The following is a 7,394-nucleotide window of genomic DNA, read 5'->3' as shown; positions in this document are numbered from 1 at the left end:
CCTCAACACCTTTGCTGGTATCCTTTTCTTTTGATCTTGACTCGTTCCCACAACTTCCGTATTGTTGCTGGTGTTCTCTTCTACTTTATATCAAGATGCATTACAGACCACACATTTATTTTTTTCCTCATTGTCTTTTCCCCAAAAGAGCATACAGTTATTTGGACATGCATGAATTTTCTCGTATCCCAAACCTAATAGTTTAATCATTTTTTTGGCTTCATAAAATGAAGTGGGCAAGTTAGCATGGGGAAAAGCATTGTTGAGAAGGTTGACTATCATGGAGAATGTCTTGTCAGTAGCACCGCACAACACCTTGATATGATACAACTCAACAACAAATGATAACTTGCTATATTTTACACACACAGGATATAATTTATGATTCCCATCCTTTAGCAACTCTCTAATTCTCCTTGAATCCTCGTTAGTGTCATTTTCCGACGGCATTGGAACAGAATCACTTCTCGAAGCAAAGGGCTCATCATCATCACCTTCATAGTTGATGTCATCTATACCGAAAATATCAGTCAACATATCATGCAGTGGTGGTTTTTCAATAGGCTCTGTATGATCGTGACTCAATAGTTCTTCTTCTGGCTGGACTATAGTTTCTCCATGCATATACCAAGTATACTTTTTTGGAAATCCTTTTTGAAGTAAATAAGTTAATACTTCAATTCTCGTCCCCATATTGTTGAACCCACATTTGATACATGGACATATAATTTTTCCATTTATAGCAGCTCTAGCAAAGGCAAAGTCCAAAAATCCTTCAACCCCGCATTTATACTCTGTTGATGTAATTGATTTATGAATCCAACTCTTATCAATCATAATTGAATGACTCTGTTTAAATAATAATGTATCAAAATATAAGTGTATGAAAGGCATAACAATGAATGATACAAAAAATCAACATATCATGTATTAGTTCCTAATTAATATACACAATAAATTATAGAAATGTAGTGACCTAAAGTGTAAAAAGAGGTGTTAGTGAACCAACCTAAACGGATCGTCAAAAGTAATATTAATATTACTCACTAATTAGCTGCAGAGTAAATAAAATTGTATTATAGAATCTCACAATCTGCATCACAAAAAAAATGAACGTTCCACTTTAATATTCGATTATGCATACTAAATTTAAAAATTATTAAGGTAGAAAATCATAAAACAAATAAGTTTATATAATATTTGAGTAAAAATATACAAAAAAAATCTATATGTTATGTATGAAAGAAAAAATGAGGCAATATAAACATAAAATTTATCTAAAGTGATAGCATGATTTATTTAGAAGTATATCAAATTATGTTTAATACACAATGGTGTTGTGTAAGGGCATTTGAAATTGCAAAAAAGTATAACAACTATTTATAATGAGTATACAGAGATACATTTTAGTTTGACAATAGAGGGGTATGGCCCCCAAAACTTTTTATAAAAAGATTTATTAGTAGTTATGCATACTAAAACTTTATTAAAACTCTCAACACTAAGTACCGTTACATAATACTTTATAATTTTTATTTGTAGATATTTATTTTTTATGATATTAGTAATAAAAAAATAATTTTTATTTATAAATTTTATTTTAATATAAAAATTTTATCATGATTTTTATCTTAAAATTTTTAGTCTCCTCAAAATTTTTCAGTCAAGCTTGAGTTACTGTGAGTACGGTAATATATATTCGAAAATACAAATATTTGTACCTATTTGAGAGTAGTGGTGCACAAGGAATAAAAAATTAAATATCAGGATAACCTTCAGGCTATTTGAAATCTCAAAAAGTTGATTAAGATTAGATCCACACTTTATTTGTTTTGAATGATTTCACCTTCAGTGTCCTACAAAAGAAAACAGGCTATCCATGAATCCAAAAATACATTAAGTATATTTAAATCATATAAAGTGAGGTATAACGTTGTGAAAAAATTTACCTTTGTCTCTGATCTCGATAATTGTCGTCGCACTCTTTTTTTTTTCTTTATCACAGTAGCAAGATAACAAACTAATATTAATGAAATCCAAAAATTTTTTCTATTAAATTGTGAATGAACAAATAATAAGAACATACAAATGAATGAGAAGGAGCATCAGGTCTTATATAATGTTGATATGTTGATATGATGCACATTTATAGGAATTAGTTAAGCAAAAGGTTAGCTATATGAGTAAGTAACGAATGATTTGAACTATCTTATCTATTGGTCGTTATTTTTATCCTTTTCTATTACTGTTATCATTTTTTATAACAAATTTTAAATTCAAAATCTTAAAAGACTCAATTTAAATGTTCTTAAATATTGATACTTGATTTAATTAAATACATATTCGATTAGTAATTGAAATAAAACTTATTTTATTTTTAAGCCTCCAAATTTAACTTCTTTTATAATAAATGTTAATATGATTTAATGACTCAAGATTCATTTATGAGGATATTGATGTGCTTAACTCGAATAGGATTATGCAGCTTAAGTCTTTAATGTATTCGTTCCTTCCTTTCTGTTCATCTAATATTGTTGTAACTGGTCTAAGCAGAGGCACATTAGTATATGAAAAGTTTAGAGGACGAGAATGCTATTTCTTTGAAAGGAATGTATTAACTATCAGAATGGAAGACATGAGAGGAGTCATAATAATCAATTAAGTAGATAGACATGTTTAGTCGAAACCGAAGAATAACACTAAACAAAAATACTAAGCCTAGATAAAACTAGAATTTAAAAGAGTAGTTATGTTCAACAAAAGTAAAACAAAAGTACATCAAATATAGTATTCTCCTGGACACCAAATTTCACAAAATTGCCTAGCATTGTCACGCGCAATAGGATCCAAATCATCTATAGGATATGGCTTTTTGTTCAGATCAAATTCTTTTACAGCAGCTTGGATTATTGGCGATTCAGTTGTAGAGCGAACGTATCCTCTCTTTTGAAAGAACTTTGCAATATGTCGTTCTATGATATTGAATTGCTTTCGACATGCCCAATGAAACTCATATGCCGGCTTGTTTTTGACACTCATCTACAAAGAAAAATGTTATGATTTAAATTCAGTTAATAGCGCTATTTATAGTGTTTGCCAAATAAATTCATTTCGAAAATTACCTTCAAATCCATTAGTATAACATCAGTATCCCAATCAGAATCTTTCTTAAAGTATGGAAAACCGAACCTTACCAGATACTGCATGCTCAATGCATATATCTCCTACAAGTTTCAGACGAATCAAATCCAGGCAACATTTAAAGGATTATCTTCAATTAAATAATAAAATGCAAAAATAATCGTAAGCGTGGCAAACTTTAAGAGTAGAATCCATAATAGTGGGTGAAGCTTCACGATAGAAGGGTGCTTCTTCAGAGATATTCGTGTGAGCATTCAGAGCCACCAACCAGGAATGGATATTGATTTTATTAAACCAAACGTCGGAGGCAACATCGAGTGCGTGTTGCAACGAGGAGAAAGGAGAGGCAGAAGCCATCTCCTTGGCGAATTTGATGCTTCCACAGCATTCAAGAAACTCATTTTCTTCCATAGCAATCCAATTTGAAGATTTGCTGCAAGACTGCGAAACATGGGGCAATGATGTATCACCATGCTCAGATAGAATTGCCATCTTGGATCACCTAAATATTAAAAAATGTATTATGAATAAAAAAACAAAAGTACATATAGAGAGTTTCTGCATCAATACTTATTATTAGCATGTTCAATGTGTTTAAACATTAAAAATTGAATATGCAAATTAAAGGTTGTCCTTTATTTTTTTTCTTATATATAATTATTCAAGTTTTAGATACTATGTAGTTTTTATCACTTTAATTAAATTTTGATGTTATTTTCAAATAAAATTAGCGTTAACCAGCAAGCATGCACTATAATCTTCAACAAATACAGAATGACCATCATAACTGTATGAAAAAAATACAAAGGAAAAGATATTGTAACATGTCATATCCTTATTTTTGTTAATGTAGCATCACTGAAGAACCAAATAAAACAACCTAATAAGAGCAAACACCCAATAATCTAATAACAACAAATGAAGGAAAATTTATTTCATAACTCAGGAACAAAAATTACAAATATGACAAGAAGTATAAGAAAAAATTGAGTATAATCCTTATGGAAATTGTATTTACAACATATAAATAAACATGATACTCACAAAAATTGGAAGAGGATAAGAAAAGATAATAGTTAGGTGTTACCTGACAAAAGATTTTTTCAATTCTCTGGCGGTATGATTTTGTGCTGCACCAAATTAATTAGAGGGAACAGTTATTTAACCAAAATAGAGGGAAAATATTTAAGTAAAAATTGGGAGAAAATGGTGGGAACCATACCAGAAATATTCATCGCGCGCAACTTTGCTACGGTGTGTGTTGTTCGTGGGAAATCAGAATTCCAAGAATGAAAGCCGAATATAATTCTTGCCACGAAAAGATAAGTTTGTCACAAATATTTGCCCAATTTGTGCAACAATGTTGCATTAGTAACATTATTGCGTGGCTAAAGGCAATGCCTTTTGGAATCCCAGCCACTAAGAAGGTCACACATCTTTCTGAACCAATGCATGTCTGAGCCTCAGCGTCGGTGAAGAAACCCAAAATCAAGGAGTCGTCGAAATCTGAGAAATATGAGAAAATGGATTCAAAGAAAGGGATAAGCTAAGCAGAGGGAGAAGGACTCTCAATACCTTCGATTTGGGGATTCGTTAGAGTTTTCTGCTCCTTTTACATCTTAACTTTTATCTATAATATATTTTAAAATATTTTATTTAAAATGATATTCATTTATTCTTATTCAATGACTAAATTTGATTAAAAATTTTATTTTCAATTTTGAGTTGGTATATTTTTTATTTTTAATTTTTGTTACAATAATATAAAGTAAAATGTAATTAAGATTATAAACACAAAATTTAAAATAAAATAAAAATAATTTATTTATTTATTATTAAGTAATGGAATAAAAAATCATGTAAAACAAAATGTGACATAATAAAATGAAGGATATTATAAATAAAGAAGTGATTTATTAAAATAAAAATAATATAATAAAAAATTAGTACTAAATATTAATTACTTCTACTTGTTGTTGTATTTGACAAATTTAATTTATCTTTACATAATAATATAGTAAAACATACAGTAAAATTAATATTTATCAAAAATAATAATTGTAAAATAAATAATTAATAGTATATTCTAATTAAATAATAGTATAAATAAAAAATTTTAATTTATAATTTCACAAAATAATTTTAAAAAAAATAATTATACATGTAATAAGAGTACAGTACTCACAAATATATACAATGAGTACTAAATTATATAAATAAAAGACTAATTTTTTTTACTTATCTTTAATTTTTTAAAATTCAACAAATGATAAAACACTACAAGAAACAAGGGGTTTGGCCACAGAAAAAACCGTGGCTAAACTCCAAAATAACTGTAGCAACCATATATTGACCACAAAAAAAATATTCGTGGCTAATTAGGGGGTTGCATTTATGATTTTCCATGGTTTTTTGGCTTTTAGCCACAATTTTAAGAACCGTGAAGACCTTAACTTAGCCACAACATAACAAAAATTAGCCATGGTTTTAACCGTGGCTAAATCCCAGAATAAAACAAAAAAATATTATAGACCACAGCAAATTTGCCATGGTTTTAATCGTGGCTAACTATGAAGATTCCAAAAAAAATTATATTCTACATTTTATTGTTATTACATCAAATTTGACGATAAAAAAATATTTTCTTTACATAATGAAATAAATTCAACATCCATACATATAAGATAGAGCAAAAGAATTCAACAACATAAAATAACAAAATATACAAAAGATAGTATAGGTTCAAATACTTAGAATTAACACTTCATTGTGTGCTCGATCAAAGGATTGGCTACGCTGTTAGTAGTTTTCAACTTCCTATGCAACTTCACTAGCTAGAGCTAAACATTGTAAGTGAAGACTTTCAATATCTCTTGGAAGGCTGGAATCATACATTAACGAATATGAGCTCAATCATTAAAGATCTATGCACTGCCATGCAAAAAAAAAAGTATACAAAGGCGGAAAAGAAATATAGTGAAACAAAGCAACAAGAAGAAATAAACTTTGAACTTTATATATGTAAGAAACTTAGAATAATTCAAAACAAAAAGTGAGACCCAACTTCAATGAATCAATAAATGTCATGACGTGTATTATTTGTGCTTTCCCTTGATCTACCTCTCCTTTACATATCTTCCATCATAATCCAAAATTCATCAAATATTAATTGTATTTCATAGTATATTAAGTAATTAAGCATGTGCACCAGCAATCTGCATACCAATTAGTCAAGAATTCTAAGAAATAATAACAGCTAAGACACTAAAGTACCTACTTAACAATTTGGTTTCAGCAGCTTTATAAAGAGAAGAGAATACAAATATATACTTCTTGTTCTAAACGAAAAAATGGTGCCATGTGCACATCTGATTCACTTTAACTAGTATCCTCTTATTTGTGTTGTTTTACTTGGCAAATTCATTCTTTGCTCTGATTGTTTAATTTTTTTTACCCTTATGTCTTTACACTATCATACCTCCAAATTGTCATACTAAATGGATTTAAATAACAAGAAGAAGAAATAAACTTTGAACTTTATATTACATAACAATAAGAAATTAAGAATATTCAAGCAATAAGATGACATTCAGTTATTATACATGAAAGATAGGTAGAATCACATAATACATTAAGTAATTAAGCATGGAAACAAAATCACATACAGGATAGGTGGAAATGTGGAATCATGTACCTATAGCAGATGTTCTTTCACATACAAGCAGCTCCTAAAGTTTTTCATAGCATAATATCACTATCACCATTCTTACCTATAAACAATTGTAGATAAAACAATCAGCTACCTTCTTAATTAAAATATGATGAAAACTTTTCTCTACACTGGATCCAACATTGCTAAGGTGTATATATATTAGTAGACAAAATAAACTAGGGGCACATAATTGGAAAGAAAAAATTATAAAAGATACAACAGAAATGTAAAATATTAGATAGTATCCTACACTAAAATATCTTCAACTTGTAAAAGGTAAACTTGCTTCAAGTAACATGTGAGAGATTAAAAATCAACTTACCTTGCCAGTATTAGATAAGAACTCATGAACATCATTCTTTGTTGCCCTTAAAGGCATCTGAAATTATAAGCTGATAATCATCAAGAAAAAAAATACTGTGATACATAAGGTCTTATAATGGCCAGATGGACACTTAGAACACTGCAAAGAATATGACATATGACATTGCAAAGTAATGATGCAATCACAATTCAGATTCTCCAATTGATCAAATAATCA

General features: G+C 28.9%; 1 long non-coding RNA gene across 1 annotated transcript; it reads right to left on the bottom strand.

Annotated features, from left to right (window-relative positions):
- Window positions 1-5,763: 5,763 nt before the first annotated feature.
- LOC148562633 (uncharacterized) lies at window positions 5,764-6,910 on the bottom strand. The gene is made up of 2 exons (XR_015885630.1): window positions 6,836-6,910; window positions 5,764-6,022 (listed from the first exon to the last, which is right to left on the bottom strand). It is a non-coding gene; the product is annotated as an uncharacterized LOC148562633 (long non-coding RNA).
- Window positions 6,911-7,394: the final 484 nt, after the last annotated feature.

Source organism: Arachis ipaensis, chromosome B6, assembly GCF_059453495.1.
Source record: "Arachis ipaensis isolate K30076 ecotype BB chromosome B6, ASM5945349v1, whole genome shotgun sequence".
Lineage (NCBI taxonomy): Eukaryota > Viridiplantae > Streptophyta > Magnoliopsida > Fabales > Fabaceae > Arachis > Arachis ipaensis.
This window is presented reverse-complemented; position numbering and strand designations above follow the sequence as displayed.